The following is a 26,115-nucleotide window of genomic DNA, read 5'->3' as shown; positions in this document are numbered from 1 at the left end:
CAGAACTTTCACCTGTAAATTAAAACCTCTTATTGAAATATATGCTGATTACAAGGCAAATGTCTTTGTTTTAATTATCTTAATTGTGGGCTTTTAACGTCAAGAATCTGAATAATAATAATAATCTGAATAATTAATATAATTATCTGAATAAAATAATCTAAATAAAATAAAATAAAAAATCGTAATAATCTGAAATAAAAACACTCATAAATGGCAGCATGTAACAACAATAGCTGCAGCTGCTGGCACTTGGACTGGGCTGTCAGGGTGAGGAATTATGTGATTCCTGGGGAGGGCATGGTGGGTGGTGGGTGTGCAGGGAGACTATAGGGCTGAGAACAGTGTCTGAAGATACCTGTCACATGAAGTGATGGTGGCAGCTTGGACTAACTGCATTTATCATCCCCAGTTGTATAGCTCCCACCCCTGAGTACTGCATGTGGGGGAGAGTTGCTTGCGAGTGGGAAGAGAAGGAGACTGGGCTGGTGCATGTGTACTCAGTTAATTTTAATTAGTTAATTAATTTAGTTAGTTGATCAGTTTTCCATTGTTTTGTCCTACCTGGGTGAGGCACAGCTGTGACTGCTGCATCCCTGGAGAAATGCTGGCCATGGACCAGCTCTGAGAAAGGCCTATCAGCTGTGCCCCTTCCACGAATGAGTCTGACAGTGCTTGGGGCAGAAGATCCCACAGCCACAGGGTCCAAGCAGCTACCTCCTGCAGCATGTGCCTCCTCACAGGGCACTGAGCTCAGTCCGTGGGCACTGGGATATTAGGCAAAGCCATTTCCAAGCAAAGGAGATGTGCTGATCTCTGCTTCTCAGTAGACAGGCTGCAATTCCCACTCCACAATGGTATGTGGAGAAGGAGAATTAACTTGCATTTTCTCTGGTTCACCACTAGCAATTTCATTCCCCCTTTTGGGCTCCTGCTTCCACTCCCATTGCCTGTTCCTGAAAAACTAATTTTCAGACGCTCATTAGGATGGTGTGTCATTGGAGTGTCCTGCCTGATCCTCAGCACACTGTGTGCTCAGTTGTCCTACTGCCTTTAGAAGTGCCCCCAGAGAGGGTTTCTGCTATGCTCCCAGCCTTGCAAGACATTTTGGAGAAAACCAGTGAGCTGAAGGGCAGATTGGCAGGCAGATTCAGATTGTTTTTCTTTTCTAGCTGGACATAGAGAAATAGGAAATCTTTAGAGACCTTGAAAAGGAAAAGTACTTCCCTCTGAATTGCTAAACCGATGGCATGGCTAAGAATAGCCTCTGAAGGGAGAGGGAAGATGAATGACATGAGGCATTCAGCACCTTTTCTTACTGTGCACTAGTTGTGAAATTTAAAAAGTGAAGTATCAAGGCACGTGCAGGAGAAGGGGAATGGCCAGTCACGCTGTGGACGTTTGGAGGAGTGTGTTATTATGTAAAGCAAATTGCGGAAAGGTTAGCAAATACCGCTGCTTCCCTCGGGAGCTCTTCTCTTGCCAAAGCCATTAGTGCACTGGCAGGATAACAGATCCTCTCTGCTAATTCTCTAGGTCATAAGCAAATTGAAACAGAAAAGCTGATCTGCTATCAATCTACATTAGGCACAGGAGTCCAGCTCACCTGTCCAGCAGCCACTGGTTTACAGAAAGTTTAAGGCTGGAATATCAAATTATAATTAAACTGATCCCATTTTGCTCACTGCTCAGGCAGGCTGGGCATAGAGCTCTGGGACAGGGCTGTACAATTCTTGCTGTCCCCAGGTGAGAGCACAGCACAGGGAGGGCAATTCCTCAGACAGTGCCCCGGGACTTCCACCGTGCTGCTTCATCCTTTCAGGGAAATCCACAGCCATGGTGTTGCAGCTATGCTACATGTCCAGGGGCTCTGGGGTTGCGGCCCCACAGGGAGGGCTCGGATTCAGGCAGTTTGTGCTTACCTCAGAGTCTTGATGCCAGCTCACAGTTGTGCAGCTTGCAATTTGGAAAGGGACAGATCAGGGAAATGTTGCATATGGGATGTGGGAAACTCCTTCCCTAGAGAGGAAGGGGTGAGTGAGGGCAGGAGGAGGCAGAGTTTTTTCTAGAAACAACCCAAGTATCTCCCAGCATGGGCAGAAAGAGTTTTCGATAACCTCAATATAAACTGCTTAGTGCGATTAAAACAACCCACTCTCATGGAAGGGAAAGCATTCCTCCCAGGGAGGATTAAGCCCAGGTCCGGAGCCCCTCCCTCCATGGACACACCAGTCTGTGGATGAGTACCCTGGGCATGGCAGGTGCTGGGACAGTGGTCTTCTCTGCCATGCCTGCAGAGAGGTTTAGCCTGGATATTAGGTAAAGGGTATTCCCACAGCAGGTGGTTGAGCACTTGAACAGGGTCCCCAGGGAATGGTCATGGCCCCAAGGCTGCTAGAGCTCAAGAAGCATCTGGACAATGCTCTCAGGCACAGGGTGGATTTTGGTGTTCTGTGCAGGGCCAGGAGTTGATCCATGCAGATCCCTTCCACCTCAGAATATGTGCTTCCATGATTTCAAACACAAGTGGTGCCTGCAAAACCTCCAGAGTCACATTTGCAGTGAACAAAGACACCCACCTGCACATCATTTCAAATCCTGCCTTTGATCTCAGGTTCCGGTAACAACCTTCTCCCCATCCAATTACTTGTCTTACAATTGACATAGAAATATTAAATTCCTAAGAACTAAAGCGCTTTCGAAGTATAACCTACTTTCAAAGTAGACAAGATTTATCGTGGAAGCATTTGCTTTCTAGTCCTTGACATTATCAAAGTCACTGATGCCTCATCAGCAGCTCCATAAATGAGGCCTCCAAACACAATGTCTAGTTGCCTTTTGCTGAGCACTGTTTGCTGGCTGAGCTCTGATGATGGCAGTCTGGCACAAGTCCAGATTTTTGTTGGTGTTACATTTGGTCAGGGTGTGATTTCAGCAGAGGAACCCCAGCAAAGGCATTTGCCATTGCAGGGAAAGGAAGTCAAAAAGCCATCGTGGAAGTGCTCCATCCCTAGAAGTGTTCAAGGCCAGGACGAAGCAACCTGGTCTAGTGAAGGTGTCCCTCCTCATGGCAAGGGTGGAATGAGATGAGCTTTAAAGTCACTTCCAACTCAAACCATTGTGTGATTCCATGATCCTTCAGAAGCAGCAACAGCAGGACACAACTGAGCAAAGAACAATTTGGTAAATGCTACTGTAGCAGGAGTCTTGACCTACAGATATCACTACAAAGTGACTATCCCAGAGGAGGACTTCCCTGTAAGGGTCACACCACTGCCTCACAGCCACATCCAGCCCCTTCTGCCTCCCTGGTGGCACTAGAGCTGGTCCTGGCTGCGCCCCTCTGACTGTGTGGCAGGTGGTGGCCCTGTCACCATCCCCTATGACTCTATAACCATGTGACCATGGTGGGCTGTGGGCATCCTTCTGCTGCCACACACTTCCAGGCGCAATCAAGTCTGTCCTGCAACCCTCTGACCATTGCTGAGTAGCAGAGGCAGCCGCTGGCAATGTGGGCTCACTGCTGCTAGCCACAGCATCCAGAAAACAGCTCAAATTAAAACTGGGAAACCTTTGCAATGGAGCAAGCACCATGCTTCTGGTGGCGGCGGCAGCAGCAGCAGCAGCAGCAGCAGCAATGGTGCCCCTGGTCGACACCTCTGCCTGGTCCCAGCTCTCATCATAAATTGCTGCACTAACCTACATGGAGAGGCATTAACTTTCTCTCCTAAAACAAGGTGCAATTAGTTGGGCTTAAAAGAACACCAAGCAGTGCTAATTACTCTCTAAAAGATGAATAGAATTAAGCCAGAGAAGCAGAAAATTACCTTTGTGGGAGATCTGTTGCAGAGTTTAACTGAACAAGGATGGTAGCTGGATTGACAATGAAGAATTTGTCTTTTAACACCAGTTCACAAGCACCTTGACTATCACCTTTTTTTTGCTCCTGGAAATCACCTAGAGTTTGAATTAATAATTTAATAATAAATAATAACGAGCTAATAAATAATTAATCAATATTTACTTAATAATTAATAAATAATATTTAATTAATATTTAATTAATAATCAATAAATAAAAATTAATAAGTATTAGCTAACGGATAAATAATAAATATTTAATTAAATAATTAATGATAAGTAATATTTAATAGTATTAAATTATAATTAGTAAATAATAACAATCTAATAAATAAAAAATATTTAATTAGATAATGATTAACAAATAGTATTTAATAATAGTAGATAATATTTAATCATTATTTATTAATACTTCGTTAAACTAATACATATAAGGATAACAAAATATCTTGTTAAAAGTAATTATAATTAATAATAATTTTATTATTTTAATAAAACGAGCAAAATAAAGCAATGTAATAAAGAAAATCGTTATTATTTTAAACAAAATCAAACTAAAATAATAAAAACGAAAAAACCCAGCTTTATTCTCGATATTTTAAACATTATCTTCAATCCAGAAACTACAAAACAGCTCCTCTCTGTCCCGCAGAAACAACAGCTCGTCTCCCTGTGCCACTCCAGATCCCGCACCCGCCTCCGGCCGCCCGAAAAGCCCAGGACGTGGCAGAAAGAATTGGCCACGACCAGCCCCGCCGCCCCAGGACACCGCCGGCCCCCAGATTCTGGCCCCAGCAGACACGGGCATGGCGCCCGACCTCACCGGCGCTCCCCAGTTCAGTGAGCGCAGTGCTCCTGTCCTGCGCACCGGTGCTCCCTGGACCGCTCACGCCGCCGCCCGCCGCCGCCTCTCCGCCGCCGCCTCTCCACCGCTCGCCGCCGAACTAAGGCCCGCACCCCTCCAGCTCACGCTATTTATAGCCCACGGCCGGCCAGCCCAGCCAATCACAGCCTGAGGCAGCGCCGGGCCCGCCAATCCCAGCCCACCCGTTCCCGCCGCGCTCGCCTCCGCGACCCCCCGCTGTCCCCTCAGGCCCCGCTCCCGTGATCCCGCCCGCTCCCCACCTTCTCCCCGTTTCTTTGGGCGAAGTTACGGCCGGGACCTGAACGGGGAGCCCCCGCCCACGCTTCCTGGGACCCAGCAGCACCTCTCGGGGCTGCAGCAGCTCGGCTGCACCGGCTCCCAAAGCGACAGCGGCCGGAGCGGCACCCCAGCAAAACGGGGGAGCGGGAACGGGCCACGACTGAGCGGGCTGAGCTTGGCGGGACCGCGCCTGGATTCAAAGGGCGGCTGTGATTGGCCACCTAGAACCCTGACCTAGAACCCTAACCTAGAACCCTGACCTAGAACCATAACCTAGAACCCTGACCTAGAACCCTGACCTAGAACCATAACCTAGAACCAATCCACCGGGATTAGCGGAAGGTTTGAGGCTGCGGCCCATGGGAGCGCGAGGTGCTCAGTTAGGCTGAGCCAGGGGTGCTCGCAGGGTCCACGCTCGCCCTGGGCCCCGCTCGCCAGACTCCCGTCCCCTTCTCCGGCCCTCTCTATTGCCCTGGTCCCGCCTAAAAGGCCCCCGCAGAGCCTCTATCGGAGCGCCCCAGCGGCACTCGGGGCAGGGGGCGGGGAGGGGCGTAGCCGCCAGCTGGCTCGGATGTGGTGCCAGCTCGCAAAGCTGCGATGGCAGCGCGGAGCAGGGAGCGGCCGTGGGGAGGGCGTGCACAGCTCGCTGCGGGCTCTGAGCGCCTCTTCCCTCGCAGCAGTTCCTCTTCTGTGGGGACTTGGACTGCCCAGTTAGGTGCTGGCCGAGGTAAACACCTTAGCAAAATACCTAAGTGCCCGCCCCTCTCCTCCTGCGGGTCCGCTGCTCACCGTCCTTCTCCCCGCAGTCCGTCCGTGAAGCTGAAACTGATCTGCCGCCCGCCACTGCTGCTATTCTTAGCCGCCGGCCTGCACGGCCGCCGCTCCTTTTAGCGCAGTGTCCCTGCTCCCAGCCGTGTCACTTTACACACTTAACGCTATTTCACCCCTCCCTGCTATTTACCCGCTCCGCTCACTCCCTCCCCAGGCTTGGCAGCTGCGAAACTGCTGTACCTCCCGCTGCCGCCTCCCCCCCGTCACCCAGCGGAGCGGGGCAGGACCCCGGTCGGGGCACAGCGGCAGTACCGCTCTGTGCCCACAAGAGCTCAACATAACATAACTGACTCACAGGCAGCTCACACAAGAAGGAAAAGAGGAAAGAAAAAAACATCTGCGGAGCTCAAAAGCAGAAACTCTCTATCCGTGTGCACTAACATCCATGATTTTTTACATTTCCATTTTTTCTTTACATTTGACTTCATCCCCAGCAGTTGTCTAAGAAATAATATTATTAAATCTTTGTTTCTCTTGGTACACCGTGAGAACTTGGTGTTGCTCTGTATGAGTGGCTTTGGCCACGCTTCTGGACATGTAAAGTCGGTACTTGGAGTCTTCTGGACACATAATGGGAAAAGTGTGTCGGAGTGGATAAATTGCTGTTCTGTACATCTGTAGTGGTGCTGAGTTTTCCTTTAGTTAAGGAGACCTTAACCACGTTCACTGTGGGGAAAGCTGATGGACTCCTGACTGCAGGGCTGGGGTGATGGTGCTGCCTTCTGCATGCCTTTGCTTTGTGGACACAAACCAGTGGAAAAGCAAGTCCCTGAAGCAACCAGGATCCTCCTGAGAGGGCCACTCCGTTCCAGCAGCAGTGCTGAACACACTCCCCCTCCTCTCCCAGCCCTGGCGAGCGCTACAGCATGCAGGGGGAGCTGCCTGGGGAAAATGGAATCTTGGCCCTGCTCCACCAGGTACCAACCTCTTCCTCTGCTAGACAATGTGCCTTCACACAAAAGACGAGTCCCCAAAGGATGGGCCTTGCAGGCTCTTGCCTTGGAATGGGAGCAGCTCCACCCTGCTTTTATTCTGCTGACTGGGTGAGTGAGCTGCCTCTCCCTGATGAATTAATCTTGATCTGTGGTGTCATAAAATACGCTCTTCTGATTTTATTATATTCATCTAAGGTTGTATTTCTTCTTAGCTTTAGATTTCTCGTTAACGTGAGATGAAAGCGGAAATATCTGCTCTGTGTTTTCAAGATGCAGATGGTCCCTGTACAGCTCAGTTTGGGTGTGTGGTTTGCCTCATCTTCTCACAAAAACATGTTGAAAGGGCAGGAATAGTGAATGAGTTATAATAAGCAAACTACTCCCTGCTGTGAGAGTAAATTAAAAACTTGCAGTATCTTTGTCTAAATTGCAAACTAACCAGCGAATCTTGTACTTGGGAGACTTGAATTAAGGGCTTTATTCCTCCTGTTATTTAAAATCTGATGATGATTCTGATTTCTCTGCTTTTTCATGTCTGTGAGGAACCAATAAGGCTACCGAGTCACAGACTGAGAAGTAGCTGTAATGATTCAAATGACCTAAGCCTAAGGAGAGAGTACTGAAGTGTTCAAAAGAGAACCCAAACCTTTCCAGCTGATGAGCTCTGAGGAAATATTAGCTGATCGTTGCATTGTGGCTCATTTATTTAAATCAGATCCTGGTGTCTTCTGTAGTGTGGCCAGCACTTGTCAGCAGCCATTTAGTGTGATATATTGGTGTCAAACTTCTTGTCAGGATGTTGGTTGATAGCAGCAGTAAAAACTGTTGAACGCAGCAAAGAGATTTAAAAATGCTCAAGTGTTTTTTAAAATGCTTGTCAGGTACCTTTCTGTGGCTGTGTCACACCTAATGGGCTGTAAAGATGTCACTATAAATCAGTGCTGAAAATGGGACTGGGTACTAAATGCAGGGGTATAAGGAAGGGCAGAGAGAAGAGATCCTTGGAAGGCATTTTGGAAAACTGCTGTGAGGCCAGGAGGCCTTCGGTTCATCCCCAGTGATGCCACGGTTGGCTTAGTCCTGCCCAGCAGCGACAATCCAAGTGTTACATGGACAGTTTTTCTCCCAGCTTCTCTGCCCCAGGAGGCCCACTCCCAACAGGAGGAGATGAAAAGAAGCCTGGACTTCTTTTTGAGAAGGAAATTTTAGGAGGCTCTGTGCCAGCTAAATCCCTGGCTCAGCTGAGGGTTCACGGGGCAGCCTGACTTGGATCAGAACCAGCCAAAACCGAGTCCTCATGCCTAAATATGTCCTGCTTCCCGTAGTTTTTCCCGGCCTTGCTCTTTCTGCTGCACATTTCCTCCCTGTTGTTCGTTTTCCAGGGACAAGAATTAGTTCCTTCAGCCAGGCAGACTTGGCCTCTGGCAGCATCCAGTACGTCCACACCAGTGAGGAGGAAAAGCACACGGATGCCTTCACCTTTTCTGTGTCTGATGGGACAAACGAGGTCAGTCCCAGCCTGACTTTTGCCTGAGTGGGCAGATGTGGCTGTTCCTCCTTCTCCTGCTGTGGGATTTCCCACATCGCTCAGGTCAGGGAGGGAGGAAGACCTGTGCAGGGAACAGGGAGCCACCTGCCCTGTGGGCTCACCAAGAGCTGGGTGCCTGGTTTTCAGCTGCTTGCCAACTGTTGCTGGAGCTCAGCTTTGATCCAGTGCACTGACAGCGTAGTGACGACAGCCAGCCCCTGGAGAAATGCCTTTTTCCTGCTTTCTGAAAGAGAAGAAGTCTAGCTGCACATAGAGGGAGAGGGGCAAAACTGAGTGAGAGAGGGAGGGAAAGTGGATGTCCGTAAATATCACAGAAAGAGGGAGAATTAATGAGTGGGGAGGGATAAAGAAGTGATCTGGGCTTAGCAGCTCAGACAAGGCTGAAATGAAGAGACCCAAACTGGGGATCGCTGTGCTCTTGCGGTGAAGTCACACTCTTGGAAGGCTGAATTCGGCAAGGGAAGCTTTTCTTCCTGTCCCAGGTGAGCCAGACATTTGACATCACCATAAACCCCGTGGATGACTCCTTGCCAATCGTGCAAATCTTTGGGATGACAGTTCAGGAAGGGGTGAGAAAAACCATCATGGAGTTTGAGCTCAAAGCGACAGATGCTGACACAGAGGTAAGGCAGGACCACCCCCAGCCTCCTTGCTCCCCTCTTGTGCTGCACATCTGGGCTTGTGTTTAAAGACTTAATGCTGAATTTATGCTCAGCATGGATGGAAATGGCACTTCCTCTTCTTCCTGGGTCTGGCCAGAGGCTGAGCTGTCGAACACTGGCTCTATCTCACTGCTGTTTCCCCTGCAGCGAGAGATCTGGCTGCCTGACCCAAAATCCTGCCCCAAAGGTTTTTGCCCTGACAGAAGTGGCAAGGGACACACTGCCCGGAATGGCTGCAGGACTGGGGGCTGCTCTTGTGTTCGTGGAGCAGGCACAGGGGTGGGTGGGAGCTGTCTCAGACCAGCTGAAGCAGGAATTCGGTGGGATGTGCCTTGTTTTATAGGGAGACACCTACAAAACAAAACCCCTTGGGAGAGGGACAAGGACAGGGCGGGGCTCAGAGAGAACCAGGAATATTCTGTGCTAACCCTTGTGTTGGGAACACCAACGCAGTGGATCTACCTGGCCAGAATCCCTGTCCGGGCCTCCTGAGCTGGAAGGGCAGTGTCCTGAGGTCGTGTCCCCAGCTTTGCCCCTCCATGTCCGGGCACAGGTGGAGTCCCTGATGTTCGGGGCGGTGCAGCCGCCCCGGCACGGGCTGATGAAGCGCAGCGGCCGCGGGCAGCGTCCTCTGCAGGCCACCACCTTCACCAGGGATGACATCACATCTACCAGAAGCGCGGCAGCTGCAGGCACGGCGGCGGCAGCGCGCTCAGGGACCGCTTCACCCTCACCGTCTCCGACGGCACCAGCCCCCTCTTCGTGGTGCAGGAGGGAGGGAAGAAGGTCAGGGAGGAGAAGGGATGGGAGGGGGCCTTGGGAGCTCAGAGGGATCTGCCTCCTCTCGGGGCAGGGGGGACTGAGATGCTGACTGAATGTTCTCGGTCACGTCTTTGCTTCTTCCCCTCCCTGCAAACTCTGCCCTTGCTGCCAGCAGAGCCGAAAGGAGCCGAGCTGGTGACGTGGTGGCTGAGGCTCTGACTCGCACAGTAACCCCCGTGTCTCTGAACTGTTGTCAGGTGTGGCCCACATCATGTTTAAGGTGGAGATCGTGTCCAACGAAGACCGGGAGTGGCACGAGTCCTTTTCTCTGGTGCTGGGCCCAGATGATCCTGTGGAAGCAGGACCTAGGGACCTGCTGATTCAAGGCTGAAGTGAACCTTTAAGAAATGAGGAACAGGTTGAGTATGGAATTATCAGAGCACAGCACAACTCGCAGCCTGTTGGGGAGGGTGAAACAGAGAAACCTTATGAATGTTATTGTTTAGCAGAACATTCTGAAAAAAGAAGGCTAGAATCGAAGTAGAAATGAAAGCCTGCTTTGAGTCATAAGATACAGAGTACTGGTTACTATATGACCAGAGAACAATAGCCTAGCCAGCTAAAGGAAAATCCCTGCTGATAAAACAATGCCCTTCTGCTGACAGAAAGCCCAAAGGCCAAGAAGCAAGGAAAGAACTTGTAAAGCCTGTAGAGCCTCAAATGCAACACTGTATGTAAAGTCTTTAGTGGGTGTATCTCATAGTGATTGGATACTGGGAATTAGAATATTCACTGTAGAAAAAGATACATTGGATTGTGACAAGAACTTTGCTCTCTTAGCTTTTCACTCTTGAACCTCTCTCTCTTAACCTCTCTCATACCTCTTGGCTCTTCTCTCTTACCCCTTTACTCCTCTCTCAGCTCCCCTCTCCCCCTCTCTTACCTCTTCCACTCTTTCCCTCTCTTACTCTTACCCTCTTGGTTTTTCCCCTCTTACCCCTCTCTTGTCTCCCCCCTCTCCTAAGCCTCCCTGGTTTCCCCCGCTCTCCCTCTGTTGCTCTTACTCCCTCCCTCCCCTTTTCCAACCTCTCCTCCCCTGCTCTCCCCCCTCCCCTGGACCACGTGGATGCCGAGGCTGGTGGTGGACACAGGTCTCCCCTCTCTTTACCCTTATAATAAATTGCTTATACCTGAACAGCTTGACCCTGGAGAAGTCGCTCACCGCAAGCAAGCATTTTACACAGCAATATCTAATCAATGATTTCTAAACATTTATCCAAGCTTAAACAGCTTCTTCCTAATTATCGCCACCTTTATAACCAGCGCTCGCTTGCCCCTGCAATACACAGGCACAGGGAGGGAGCTGCAGTTATTTACACAACAGAACAAGTAACATACCAAATTAAACACCCAGCACTATACCTCACTTTTGGAAACAAAACCTGGGCAGACACTTTAGTGTGCAAAACCCCTGTAAGAATAAAACCTGCTTTAAATATCTTAGGCATCAAGCCACAGACACGCCTATGAAATTCAGTGCAGCAGTGACAAAAAAAAGGAATTATTTCCTTAACCTGTGAATAATCACCTCTAAGATTCTGTGATGCAGTTGCCACTGCACACAGCCACAAGCGGCCTTTTTATTAACACGCAAAAGAACAAAGGCAATCCCACTTTCTCCCTTTTTGTCTGCAAAGAAACAGAGACGGGAGAGATGCTTCTCAGAGGAGCATGGTAAAAAGACACATGGTGTAGAATATGGAACAGCTGGTGGTTCAGCATCTCTTCCACTGCAAGATCCAGGGGATATCTGATGATACCTTGGAGGCAGGAGTCACAAAAGCTGCCGGAGAAGGAAGACAAAGGAGCTCAACGCTATCTGCTCTTACGTTTTAGCACTGTGACCTTTACCTTAACTTACAGTTAAGTGTTTCTGACAGTGTAAATCCCTTTTGTTTTGATTTTAACAGAGTGCAAGAATTCAGTGATGAAGTAACAGTGGCATACAGCCTTTCATTTCCCCTGGTCCTCTCACCCAGCAATGAGGTCTCACAACAACAATACAACAATGAATAGTTATAGAAGGTAACTCACTGTGCTGAAGAGTTCTTCAGAAGGATGGGAGCCACAACTGAGGCAGATCCTTGGACAGACAAGCCACAGGTGTTTAGGCCTTGCGTTTCCTCGTTACCCCAGAACCAGCCTCTAAAGGGGAACACAAAGTTCACAGGCTTGTATTTGGAATTAATGCCATATAAAGAACAAAACATCCTAAAAAAGCTACATATCATACAAATAAACCAGCTACCTTCTTTATGCCGCTTTTCTGTGGAACCACAACTTCACAGAAGTAGATCTTGTTCTATCAATACAATGTTTTATTATTGATGGGCTTGTTGAAATCAGAGTGAACTCCAAGCACCCAGATATTCACAGAAGGCAAACATCTCTCTGAATACAACTGAAAAGGCCAGAAGGGCTGCTCCATGTTACCTCTGATAGCCACGTTTGTCTCTAGAGTACATCAGATGATCAATGCACAGCCTTGAATCTATTTTTTTTCCCCCTGTGTTCCTCCTTTCCATCCTTCTGCGTAGCCTTGTAGCAGATAAATCTGTTCAATAAAGGGCCCAGCTGACTGTGAGCAGAAGGCAAAGCAGAGGATTTGTCAGCATGAAAACCCACACTGCAAAGATGAACGAGCATCAGGGGCAGTTAAAAATCTGCTAGAAATTAGTGCTAATGTCACACTACCCTCTCTTCCCTGTTTTCCATATCCAAAAGGAAAGGAAGTTGTGCCTGAGCCAGAAAAGCTAAAAGGGTAGGGCAATGTGCTCACCTGCCATCCCACACAGCTGGGTGTGACTTAATGCACCAAACACAAGGGAATCGTTGCCAGCTGGGCAATAGACACCACGAAGCACACAGGTTTTAAGAGCTGTCAGCAGCTGCAAGGGGAGGATTGCCTCCGAGAAACATACCAAAACAATGAAAATTTAAAAAAACCAAATTAACATCTATTTCCACCACACATGTTTAAATTTATATACTATATTCATTTATATATGACACGCAATATATAAAGTATCAAAATATATTATGTTAATGTGTATACGTATGTTATTATATATTAAATATATTATATACATTTTAATGATATATATTTATTATATATATAATACATATATTAAATAAATATAAATAATATATATTAAATATAAATCTGTATATATTGGCATTACTTATATATCTTTACTTTTCTGTTTGCACATATGTCGATATCTTTATATATTTAATATACATTTCTATGTTTTTATTTTTGTAGTATTTATTTAAAAGCCCCGAAGCTAACCTAATAAAAACCAAACAGTCCCTTTATATTAATCAGTATTTAAAAATATTTTAATATATAATTTTTATCATATTTATATACCTTGTTGATATACATAACACACAACATATCCTAAAAGATATCATATTACCATCTATACGTACAGAAAACATATTATAGATTATAAATCAATATGTATGTATATATTTCTGTTACTTATTTTTACGCCTACATATATATATACGTCTATATATATATATATTTCTCTATACCTTTATATATTCATTCTTTCAATATTTTATTTATTTGTATTTTTCTTATTTATTTAAAAGCCCTGCCTCTAACTAAATAAAAACCAAGCAGCCCCTTTATCTTCAATATTTTTTAATATCTATTTTGATCATCTTTATACTTACAGGTATATACTCGGTTGATAACCTGCCCCCGCCCCACCCGCCGCTCTCACTGTTCCGGCACACAGACCAGCCGCCTCCTCGGGCTGCTTTGGTCCCAGGGCCGGGGAGCGACCGTTCGGTCCCTATGCCTTTGGGGTTTCCGCCATTTCCCCGGGCCGTGGGGGAGAGAACGGAGCGAGAGGAGTGGCAGCAACGTACGGGTTGTCGCGAGTGCCATAAGCCCCAGAACATGGCCGCGGCAAGGACCCCGGCAGAGAGAGGCGTCTTCACCGCTGCCTCTCGGCGCCCGACCGGCTCGCGCCTGGCCCAGGCACTGCCAAGCACACAGCCCGTGTCCGCACGGCCGGAAAAGCCACGGAAAATTGTGCCGGAGCAGCGTCGGCGCCGGGGTGTTTGTCAGGCAGTCGAAAGCATGCACCCACTGCCCGGGGTCCTTCCATTTTCCCGCCTTTTTGGCCGCCATCTTTGGAAGGTCAAGACAGCCATGACCGGGCAGCCATCTTGTGTGTGTCATGACATCACTTCCGCCCTTCCTCGCCACCATCTTTGTTGTGGCTGAAGCCACTTCTGGCTGAGCGGCCATCTTTGTTATGGCACAATTAAGGGCCCCGCTGCTCTCAGCACGTCTGTCTAACTTACTTGCCTGAACGAAAAACCTGCCGACGCAGACCGACTCCGAACACTCCGCCCAATTTTCCGCCGCCTTTCCCGGGGCGAGAATGATGGCAGCGGGGCTCAGCGGCTCCGTAGCTGGGTGGCGGCCCCGCCTGCGGCGGCAGGCATTGGAGTCAACGCCTCTGCTGGGGTCCTCCCGGCCGGCTCCTGCGGGGGGGGGTCCCGACGCGGCTCCGCTTGGTTCGGCTCTTTCCAGCCCGCTTCGGTTCGGCTCTTTCCAGCCCGCTTCGGCTCGGCTCGGGCCCGCACGCTTCGGCTGGGCTCGGCCCCGCCCGGCCCCACCTGGCTAGGAGAACAGCTGCAGTACCGCTCTGTGCCCACAAGGCGGCAGCACTGCCGCACAGCTCAGCCCGGGGTGGGCGGGGGGGCGCCCCTGCACGTGCAGAGAAGCGAGGCAAGAAACCACGTGTGCAACCCCCTTCCAAAAACTCCTCTCCAAGGAACTCCCCAAAAAACCCCCCCATCGAAACTTAGCAAGCCCTGCCGCTAACCAAATAAGAAACAAAATACCCCTTCATTTAATTGTATTTAATATTTATTTCTATCATATTGATCTATATTTATACACATAGATATAATGCATAATCAATATAAAAATATATTAACGTCTATCCATATATGTTTCATAATGAATATTAATCTACTTGTCTAGTTTTAGATTACTTGTATTTATTTGTTTTTATTTCAATTTATATATATATAGCTCCCTATATTTATAACTTTATTATAGATGTGTATATTTTCATTTCTATATTAATCATTTAAAAGCCCTGCATCTCAGCCTCTAACCAAATAAAAAACAATTAAACCCTTGTTTTAAATGTTTTTAATGCCTATTTCTATAATATTGATCTTCTATATTTATACACACAGATATAATGCATAACAGATATTAAAGTACATTACCATCTATCTGTATAGCTTTCATACTGATTATTAATTTACTTGTCCAGATTTGGATTACTGGTATTTATTTCTTTTTTATGGCTCTATCTATCTATCTATCTATCTATCTATCTATCTATCTATCTATCTATCTATCTCCCTATATTCATTTCTTTATTATAGATGTGTATATTTTCATTTCTATATTATTCATTTAAATGCCGTGCCTGTAACCAAATAAAAACCAGTAATTCCCTTGATTGAAAGATTTATAATATCTATTTCTATAATATTGATTTTCTTTATTTATACACACAGAGATATAATGCACAACAGATATTAAAATACATTACCATCTATCCGTATATTTTCATATTGAATATTAACCAGCTTGTCTAGATATAGATAATTTGTGTTTATTTCTTTTTTATGGCTATATATCTCTCTCTCTATCTATCTATCTATCTATCTCCCTATCTATCTCTTTCTCTATCTATCTCTTTCTCTATCTATATATCTCCCAATCTATCACCCTATATACATTTCTTTATTATAGATGTGTATATTTTCATTTCTATATTATTCATTTAAATGCCCTGCCTCTAAGCCTCTAACCAAATAAAAAACCAAAAGTCCCTTCATTTAACTCTTTTTAATATCTATTTCCATCATATTGATCTTCTTTATTTATACACATAGATATAATACATAACAGATATTAAAATATATTATATTAGCATCTATCCATATAGTTTTTATACTGATTATTAATCTACTTGTCTCGATTTGGATTACTTGTACTTATTTCTTTTTATCTCTTTCTCTCTATATATATAGATCTATTGAGCTTCCCTATATTTATTTATGTATACATTTATTTCTCTTTTTAATAATCTGCTTTTTGAAATTTGCATTTCTTTCTCTTGGAAACTCTCCCAATTCTTTCAGCTAACAGGTCAGAATGACAAAAATATAAATCCCTACTCAACCTCGAGTGCAGAACGCGCTCGTCTCTATGGACCTTAGGCACAGAAATTTCTCTCGGTGCATTTTAATACCTCAGGGATGCACACATGTGTTTTATACACTCCCATTTTACAGGGAAGTAAGAGGTGGAAAGACAAAACCCACTTTCTTAACCCTAAGCCGTTCCTGACATAACAAAACCCTAACGACGGAGTGCACAGAGAGGGGGTTCCTTTCCAAGGGGATTTGGAGAGGTCAATTCCTGTCCCTTGCCAATACCTACCGTAAAAACCAGAACAACTCCACAGGTTTTTGGATTCTGCACCCAGCCCTCCCAGGGAATTTCCTGGCAGCTCGGGGTCCCCTCTGGGCAAGGGTACCCAGCACCAGCCCTCCCCATTCCCCGCTCACCTTGCTACTCCAGCGCAGTGTGTCCCTCCCTCTGGCAGGGACCTCGGCGTGCCCCAAGGGACATGGGAGCCCCCCAGTCTCCATCCCATCCCCCTCAGCCTTTGCTCCTCACCCCCAAAGAAGGCAGAGAACAACTCCAACTGCCGGGGACAGCAGCACCTTGCTTTATTGGAAGCCTTTCTAGGTCCGGACTACAGGGCTGGGGTGATGGTGTTGCCTTCTGCATGCCTTTCCTTTGTGGACGCAAAGCCCTGAAGCAACCGGGATCCTCCTGAGAGGGCCACTCCATTCCAGCAGCAGTGGAATGGTGGTGGTTGTGTTTTTCTGGTTCACATTTGGTGCTTTGCATTTATTTTTAGGTAACTATGGTGGTTCATGTGCATTTCGGGTTCGATATGGTGGTCTGCAGATGCATTTTGGGTTGAATATGGTGATGTGCATTTATTTGTGGTTAAAAATGGTTATGCTCATGCATTTCTGGCCAAACGCGGTGCTGTACATTTGTGTGGTTTCCGGATGCTGTGCCACACGTGTTTTGGTGGGCCTGGGTGGTGTGGTTTATTTGGAGGGCTGTGTGGGTTGGTTAGTGGATGGTACAGCAGTGTGCATGTGCTGATGCGGTGTGGTGGATTTACATGTCTGCCGTGATGTATGTACTATTTATTGGAAATATTGGCAATATGATTTTGGTGAACATGGAGGGGTGTTGCTGTCATAGGTGACCTTGCAGTAGGGGGTGAAGAAGCATACATAACATATAAGCATATATAACATCTATACATATCTTATTCATATTGAATATTAATCTACATGTCTAAGTTTATATTACGTATATTGCTTTTTTATATCGATCTCTTAATGTATTTATTATAGATTTGTACATTTTAATTTCTATATTATTTATTTAAAAGCTCTACCTCTAACCAAATAAACACCAAACAGCCCCTTTACCTGAAATGGTAATCAAATATTTTTTCAATGTCTATTTTTATCAAATTTATATTTATATACTACATTGATATATGTATAATGCACAATATTTTTCCTGGTTTAGGGTAAATTTGGGAGAAAAGTTTTGAAGGGGGTTTTTAATAAAGAAAATTTAAGAGTTTTTTTTATTTTGTTTAATTTGTTTGGGAAAAGATTTCTTTGGGGGAAAATTGAAAAAAAATGTTTATTTAATGAGTAAAGTATTTATAATTATAAACAAATGAATAATAAATAATAAAATTAGTTGATGTTTGAAGAGATGGTCAATTTAGAAAGTTCTTGTTGGTAGGTGTAGTTTTGTTTCTTCAGTCATATATCAGTTTGTTTGGTGTTGCAAAGTGTTGAGGCCCAGACCCCCGAGGGCTGGATGTGTGAGTTTTTGGTGTTTGCGTTTTTCATTTAGAGTACATTTGAATACAGTTAAAAGAAAGAAAAAATATATATAGTTTGGAGAATTTTTTTCTTTTAGTTTGTTAAAAATTAATTCAAAGTAAGGGAGACTTTTGTTTTGTTGTAGATAATATCGTTTGGAGAAAGATGTGGGTGAATGAGTGTTGTTTTTGAAAATAACTTGTGTGGGGTGTTTTGTTTCTTTTGGAAATTAGTTATATATATAGACAGATAAGAGTAGAGATATTGAGTAAAAAGTGAGGCTTATATGTATTTTTTATTTAACGCTTAGACTTTTTTTGAGGTACATATTTTTTGAGGTATATATTGTGTTACTTTTTCGTATTATTTATGATGTGTCATTTGGTTTTTGAGTTAAGACAATTTTATGGAGTTTTTTCTATTTAACCTGGAATTGATTTTAATTGCTTTTTTAAATACATTTTTTTATTTGTTACTGGGATTTTGGTTTTGTTAATGATATGTCAGGGTTTAGATTGGGTAGGGTTAGTTTGCTTGGTGGAGTTTGGGGTGTTAATGAATTAGGTGGCTTTTGCTAAATGTTTTTTAATATTTGAAAGACTTTTTTATTTATTGTTTTTAAGATGGTTTTTAATAGTTTTTTGGTTTAGTTTTTGTTTTGTACTTGGTGCATGGTAGGGGATATGGTATATTTACTGAATATTATGTTTTTTAGTTGAGGTGTTGATAAGGTTGTTTTTGAAATGAGTTTTATGGTTTGATTTAATTTTTTAGGGGCATTATGTTTTTAAAGGGCTTGTTTTTTAAGGTTAAGGATGATGTTTTGAGTAGCAGTGTGAGGTATAGGGTAGGTTTTTATTTATTTATTGATGTATTTTTATTATTGTGAGTATGTAGTGCTTATGTATGTTTGGGGTACAGTAATGTAGCTAATTTGTTAGGTTTCTTATATTTCTATTTGGATTATTGTTTCTTAGAGGGGGTTCATTTGTTTGATTGTAGTATGTTTTAAACTTATGGATAACGTGAAAAGTATTATTTATGGTTAAATTTATTTTTTGGTTTTGTGTTTATTTGGAGATAGTATTTTTATTTTGATGATTCAAGGTATTATGAGATTATTGAGTTAAAACCAAATTGTTCCTGTATGGTTAATTACAGTTTATTTTCGATCTTTTTTTTTTGTAGTTGCATGTACCTGTTTATTTGGTGCTTTTTATTAGTTGTATTTTTGGGGATATGAATATTTATATGATGGATTTTTAAAGGTAGGTCATTTTTGTAGTGATTTCTTATTTTTTAGTAGTTTAATTTTTTTATTGTTAATGAGGTCTTTATTTTTATACAGCATTGATTATTATTTATGAATTAGAAAGTAGCAATTTGGTTAGGTTGTTTTTAGTAATGCTGAGGGCTCATTGAATGGTTTTCAGTTTAGTAAGTTGTTGAGGTTTTTTTAAGCAGATTGGGTTGTGTTAGGTTTTATATAGCTTTTTGTGATTTGTTTTACTTTTATGATGTGGTATGAATTATTAGTAAAAAGAGTGTAGTGGGGTTTTTTTGCTCCTCCTCTAATAAACAGGGTATAATTACTAATACACTTTTAAAACATGTTACTGGGATTGGGATGTAGGGTAGGCCAAAGAAAAAATAAACTAAAGCTATTTGGTACAAATTTCAGTACTTTTATAAAGCTTTTATCCATCATTATTACTGAGCTTAGCTTAGCAGCTATTTTAATCTGTGCTCTTTTACTGTGAAAGTTATGTAGTAGGGACACTATTGGAGTTATTTTTGGATAAGAAAATAAACATAGGGACAAGAAAGGCATTAAAACCTCAAAAAAAGCTCAGAGACTAGAACAACATAAAGGCCTCCACCCTGAGAGACATGAACTTAAGTAACACCATTACAAAGTCCTTTATCCCAGCACACAGTAAGCACCAATACAACAAAATCAGCATAGGTTTTCCTTACTCTTCTGAACCCCACATTGGGCAGCAAATAATAAAATGCTTAGACAGCTAAGACAAAACTCAAAGCGCTGCAGGATAACTTCACAAATGCAGACATCTACTGTCAATCTAGGAAAAGCATGTAGATTCCAAAGTAAAACCTATGTCACAAATTTCAAATTACAGGGGCCTGGGACTTGGCCTTTTACACCTACAGCCAGGCTGGGCAGCAGGGCAGAGCAGCTCCGGGACAACTACACCCAGACACCCGTGACACACCAGACACCCGACGAGGGGACACAATGGGGAGACAAAACTCTGGGCCACAAGAACGGCGGCGAGGACTGAGAGAATGCGGAACGAGATGAGCCGGGGGAGAATGAAGGCGAGCTGATGAAGCTCACAGAACCCGGGAGGAAGAAGATGCTGACGGAATGACAAACTCCAGGAACCGCCAAGACGGAGGCCCAAGAATCTTACGGCCGCAATCCTCTACCTATCTTTGCGTTTCTTCAAGTCCTAAGCCGCAACAATGGATCCTCGCGGCGCACGGCTGTTGACACAGCTCGGAAGAAGACGTCTAAAAGACATCCGATCGGATGCTTTTCGAAACAGATGCGATTCCAAGGCCTCTGAGAGCAGCCGAGCTGAGGAGCCCAGAGATCGCAGATGCTATAAGTGACGCTGGGGTTTCTGGTAAGCCCCCAGAAGAGATAGGGCAAGGCACGTACAACACAAGAGGCACAAAAGACACAGAGGGCACGACGGACAAGTGACACGCCACGCCCCGAGGCTGCTCTGTCCTGCACACCTCAGCACTGTGAACAAAAGTGAGGCTCTCCCACCGTGCGGCCTAAGGGGCCACAGCCTGGACCTCCCCGTCCCCAAAGCTGACTCAACTATCCCAGGTCACAAGTCCCGACCCGGCACCCCGCTTTCATCCCCTCTGCGGGTGGTAGCCTTTGACTCAGCTCTCGGATGCCCGCTCGAGAGGATCCACACGGAGCGCCAAGGAAGGCCGCCTGGCTATCCGGGAAGTTCCTGCCATCGCCAGGCTGTCGTCTCTCCGTCAGCTACCAAAAATAAAACAGAAAATCAGCAGCTGATCTTTGCAGGGCGTCGGCCAAAACCTGACAATTCCGCTACTCACGGTCTCCTGCGAACGGCCGTGACCTGAGGCCGCACGATACGGCCACGCCGGGACCAGGCAGCGTCGTCGCAGGGCGCGCCTGAGTTAAGAGAAGAAAAAGTGATGTGGCGTTGCTGAGACTTGAACAGGCCCTCGCTCCTCCTCCCGACATCCCCAACTCACGGGAAGCCCTCGGCCCCTTCCTGAAGGCCAGCCACACGGCCCCTTTACGTGGAAAAGGCTCCGTCACGCGGTCCCTGTGACGCTTCCGCAGGGCTCACGGGAGCGGCGAAGCAGGCGTGCCGGCCGGCTGGCGACGGGGTCTCGACGAAACGCGACTGGACCGCCTAAAGCACGCAAACAAGGAGGGACGCTTGGCGTCGCACCTGAAACTGAGAGCCCAGCGATAACAACAGCCTCCCTCCACCGGTCAACGCTCACCTTGCCCACTTCACCTTGACTGCTGCTAGATGGCTCTATTTCCTAAAAATAAAGACAAAGAGGAGACCTGTAACACAGGGACCGGTTCCAGTTGCCCTGCAAAGACAAACACTGACTTACCTTCTCGGGGAAACCCCCTTACCCTGGATGGGGCGCTCTGCCACCGATTTCATCCGTCCGCATCTGAAAGAGAGCTGAGACAAAAGTCAAAGCGCTGCAGGGTAACTTCACAGCTCCGGACATCTTGTGTTGATCTAGGGATATGTTCTAGACCCCAACTACACCCTACATCACAAATTTCAAATTACAGGGGCCTGGGACTTGGCCTTTTACACCTACAGCCAGGCTGGGCAGCAGGGCAGAGCAGCTCCGGGACAACTACACCCAGACACCCGTGACACACCAGACACCCGACGAGGGGACACAATTCGGAGACAAAACTCTGGGCCACAAGAACGGCGGCGAGGACTGAGAGAATGCGGAACGAGATGAGCCGGGGGAGAATGAAGGCGAGCTGATGAAGCTCACAGAACCCGGGAGGAAGAAGATGCTGACGGAATGACAAACTCCAGGAACCGCCAAGACGGAGGCCCAAGAATCTTACGGCCGCAATCCTCTACCTATCTTTGCGTTTCTTCAAGTCCTAAGCCGCAACAATGGATCCTCGCGGCGCACGGCTGTTGACACAGCTCGGAAGAAGACGTCTAAAAGACATCCGATCGGATGCTTTTCGAAACAGATGCGATTCCAAGGCCTCTGAGAGCAGCCGAGCCGAGGAGCCCAGAGATCGCAGATTCTATAAGTGACGCTGGGGTTTCTGGTAAGCCCCCAGAAGAGATAGGGCAAGGCACGTACAACAACAAGAGGCACAAAAGACACAGAAGGCACGACGGACAAGTGACACGCCACGCCCCGAGGCTGCTCTGTCCTGCACACCTCAGCACTGTGAACAAAAGTGAGGCTCTCCCACCGTGCGGCCTAAGGGGCCACAGCCTGGACCTCCCCGTCCCCAAAGCTGACTCAACTATCCCAGGTCACAAGTCCCGACCCGGCACCCCGCTTTCATCCCCTCTGCGGGTGGTAGCCTTTGACTCAGCTCTCGGATGCCCGCTGGAGAGGATCCACACGGAGCGCCAAGGAAGGCCGCCTGGCTATCCGGGAAGTTCCTGCCATCGCCAGGCTGTCGTCTCTCCGTCAGCTACCAAAAATAAAACAGAAAATCAGCAGCTGATCTTTGCAGGGCGTCGGCCAAAACCTGACAATTCCGCTACTCACGGTCTCCTGCGAACGGCCGTGACCTGAGGCCGCACGATACGGCCACGCCGGGACCAGGCAGCGTCGTCGCAGGCGCGCCTGAGTTAAGAGAAGAAAAAGTGATGTGGCGTTGCTGAGACTTGAACAGGCCCTCGCTCCTCCTCTCGACATCCCCAACTCACGGGAAGCCCTCGGCCCCTTCCTGAAGGCCAGCCACACGGCCCCTTTACGTGGAAAAGGCTCCGTCACGCGGTCCCTGTGACGCTTCCGCAGGGCTCACGGGAGCGGCGAAGCAGGCGTGCCGGCCGGCTGGCGACGGGGTCTCGACGAAACGCGACTGGACCGCCTAAAGCACGCAAACAAGGAGGGACGCTTGGCGTCGCACCTGAAACTGAGAGCCCAGCGATAACAACAGCCTCCCTCCACCGGTCAACGCTCACCTTGCCCACTTCACCTTGACTGCTGCTAGATGGCTCTATTTCCTAAAAATAAAGACAAAGAGGAGACCTGTAACACAGGGACCGGTTCCAGTTGCCCTGCAAAGACAAACACTGACTTACCTTCTCGGGGAAACCCCCTTACCCTGGATGGGGCGCTCTGCCACCGATTTCATCCGTCCGCATCTGAAAGAGAGCTGAGACAAAAGTCAAAGCGCTGCAGGGTAACTTCACAGCTCCGGACATCTTGTGTTGATCTAGGGATATGTTCTAGACCCCAACTACACCCTACATCACAAATTTCAAATTACAGGGGCCTGGGACTTGGCCTTTTACACCTACAGCCAGGCTGGGCAGCAGGGCAGAGCAGCTCCGGGACAACTACACCCAGACACCCGTGACACACCAGACACCCGACGAGGGGACACAATGGGGAGACAAAACTCTGGGCCACAAGAACGGCGGCGAGGACTGAGAGAATGCGGAACGAGATGAGCCGGGTGAGAATGAAGGCGAGCTGATGAAGCTCACAGAACCCGGGAGGAAGAAGATGCTGACGGAATGACAAACTCCAGGAACCGCCAAGACGGAGGCCCAAGAATCTTACGGCCGCAATCCTCTACCTATCTTTGCGTTTCTTCAAGTCCTAAGCCGCAACAATGGATCCTCGCGGCGCACGGCTGTTGACACAGCTCGGAAGAAGACGTCTAAAAGACATCCGATCGGATGCTTTTCGAAACAGATGCGATTCCAAGGCCTCTGAGAGCAGCCGAGCCGAGGAGCCCAGAGATCGCAGATGCTATAAGTGACGCTGGGGTTTCTGGTAAGCCCCCAGAAGAGATAGGGCAAGGCACGTACAACACAAGAGGCACAAAAGACACAGAAGGCACGACGGACAAGTGACACGCCACGCCCCGAGGCTGCTCTGTCCTGCACACCTCAGCACTGTGAACAAAAGTGAGGCTCTCCCACCGTGCGGCCTAAGGGGCCACAGCCTGGACCTCCCCGTCCCCAAAGCTGACTCAACTATCCCAGGTCACAAGTCCCGACCCGGCACCCCGCTTTCATCCCCTCTGCGGGTGGTAGCCTTTGACTCAGCTCTCGGATGCCCGCTGGAGAGGATCCACACGGAGCGCCAAGGAAGGCTGCCTGGCTATCCGGGAAGTTCCTGCCATCGCCAGGCTGTCGTCTCTCCGTCAGCTACCAAAAATAAAACAGAAAATCAGCAGCTGATCTTTGCAGGGCGTCGGCCAAAACCTGACAATTCCGCTACTCACGGTCTCCTGCGAACGGCCGTGACCTGAGGCCGCACGATACGGCCACGCCGGGACCAGGCAGCGTCGTCGCAGGGCGCGCCTGAGTTAAGAGAAGAAAAAGTGATGTGGCGTTGCTGAGACTTGAACAGGCCCTCGCTCCTCCTCTCGACATCCCCAACTCACGGGAAGCCCTCGGCCCCTTCCTGAAGGCCAGCCACACGGCCCCTTTACGTGGAAAAGGCTCCGTCACGCGGTCCCTGTGACGCTTCCGCAGGGCTCACGGGAGCGGCGAAGCAGGCGTGCCGGCCGGCTGGCGACGGGGTCTCGACGAAACGCGACTGGACCGCCTAAAGCACGCAAACAAGGAGGGACGCTTGGCGTCGCACCTGAAACTGAGAGCCCAGCGATAACAACAGCCTCCCTCCACCGGTCAACGCTCACCTTGCCCACTTCACCTTGACTGCTGCTAGATGGCTCTATTTCCTAAAAATAAAGACAAAGAGGAGACCTGTAACACAGGGACCGGTTCCAGTTGCCCTGCAAAGACAAACACTGACTTACCTTCTCGGGGAAACCCCCTTACCCTGGATGGGGCGCTCTGCCACCGATTTCATCCGTCCGCATCTGAAAGAGAGCTGAGACAAAAGTCAAAGCGCTGCAGGGTAACTTCACAGCTCCGGACATCTTGTGTTGATCTAGGGATATGTTCTAGACCCCAACTACACCCTACATCACAAATTTCAAATTACAGGGGCCTGGGACTTGGCCTTTTACACCTACAGCCAGGCTGGGCAGCAGGGCAGAGCAGCTCCGGGACAACTACACCCAGACACCCGTGACACACCAGACACCCGACGAGGGGACACAATGGGGAGACAAAACTCTGGGCCACAAGAACGGCGGCGAGGACTGAGAGAATGCGGAACGAGATGAGCCGGGGGAGAATGAAGGCGAGCTGATGAAGCTCACAGAACCCGGGAGGAAGAAGATGCTGACGGAATGACAAACTCCAGGAACCGCCAAGACGGAGGCCCAAGAATCTTACGGCCGCAATCCTCTACCTATCTTTGCGTTTCTTCAAGTCCTAAGCCGCAACAATGGATCCTCGCGGCGCACGGCTGTTGACACAGCTCGGAAGAAGACGTCTAAAAGACATCCGATCGGATGCTTTTCGAAACAGATGCGATTCCAAGGCCTCTGAGAGCAGCCGAGCCGAGGAGCCCAGAGATCGCAGATGCTATAAGTGACGCTGGGGTTTCTGGTAAGCCCCCAGAAGAGATAGGGCAAGGCACGTACAACACAAGAGGCACAAAAGACACAGAAGGCACGACGGACAAGTGACACGCCACGCCCCGAGGCTGCTCTGTCCTGCACACCTCAGCACTGTGAACAAAAGTGAGGCTCTCCCACCGTGCGGCCTAAGGGGCCACAGCCTGGACCTCCCCGTCCCCAAAGCTGACTCAACTATCCCAGGTCACAAGTCCCGACCCGGCACCCCGCTTTCATCCCCTCTGCGGGTGGTAGCCTTTGACTCAGCTCTCGGATGCCCGCTGGAGAGGATCCACACGGAGCGCCAAGGAAGGCTGCCTGGCTATCCGGGAAGTTCCTGCCATCGCCAGGCTGTCGTCTCTCCGTCAGCTACCAAAAATAAAACAGAAAATCAGCAGCTGATCTTTGCAGGGCGTCGGCCAAAACCTGACAATTCCGCTACTCACGGTCTCCTGCGAACGGCCGTGACCTGAGGCCGCACGATACGGCCACGCTGGGACCAGGCAGCGTCGTCGCAGGGCGCGCCTGAGTTAAGAGAAGAAAAAGTGATGTGGCGTTGCTGAGACTTGAACAGGCCCTCGCTCC

At 47.7% G+C, this 26,115-nt stretch overlaps 3 long non-coding RNA genes across 5 annotated transcripts; 1 reads left to right on the top strand and 2 right to left on the bottom strand.

The window, feature by feature from the left end:
• Positions 1 to 6: 6 nt before the first annotated feature.
• LOC147645643 (uncharacterized) lies at positions 7 to 12,809 on the bottom strand. 3 transcript variants are annotated; one of them, XR_015282250.1, is made up of 5 exons: positions 12,583 to 12,809; positions 11,838 to 11,948; positions 3,828 to 3,957; positions 1,923 to 3,164; positions 7 to 964 (listed from the first exon to the last, which is right to left on the bottom strand). It is a non-coding gene; the product is annotated as an uncharacterized LOC147645643 (long non-coding RNA). The 3 variants fall into 3 exon arrangements; XR_015282251.1 differs by lacking the exon at positions 12,583 to 12,809 and adding an exon at positions 12,052 to 12,072; XR_015282249.1 differs by having other exon boundaries at positions 11,838 to 12,809.
• Positions 9,608 to 11,844, top strand: LOC147645644 (uncharacterized). The gene is made up of 3 exons (XR_015282252.1): positions 9,608 to 9,767; positions 10,001 to 10,161; positions 11,714 to 11,844. It is a non-coding gene; the product is annotated as an uncharacterized LOC147645644 (long non-coding RNA).
• Positions 12,810 to 18,963: 6,154 nt separating the features above from the next.
• Positions 18,964 to 24,896, bottom strand: LOC147645642 (uncharacterized). The gene is made up of 11 exons (XR_015282245.1): positions 24,823 to 24,896; positions 24,703 to 24,744; positions 24,445 to 24,608; positions 24,283 to 24,361; positions 23,009 to 24,205; positions 22,751 to 22,914; positions 22,590 to 22,667; positions 21,315 to 22,512; positions 21,057 to 21,220; positions 20,895 to 20,973; positions 18,964 to 20,817 (listed from the first exon to the last, which is right to left on the bottom strand). It is a non-coding gene; the product is annotated as an uncharacterized LOC147645642 (long non-coding RNA).
• Positions 24,897 to 26,115: the final 1,219 nt, after the last annotated feature.

This window comes from Cyanistes caeruleus, unplaced genomic scaffold (assembly GCF_971803275.1).
Source record: "Cyanistes caeruleus unplaced genomic scaffold, bCyaCae1.hap1.1 HAP1_SCAFFOLD_205, whole genome shotgun sequence".
Classification (NCBI taxonomy): Eukaryota; Metazoa; Chordata; class Aves; order Passeriformes; family Paridae; genus Cyanistes; species Cyanistes caeruleus.
The sequence above is the reverse complement of the archived record's forward strand: the minus strand, read 5'-3'. Positions and strand labels throughout refer to the sequence as shown.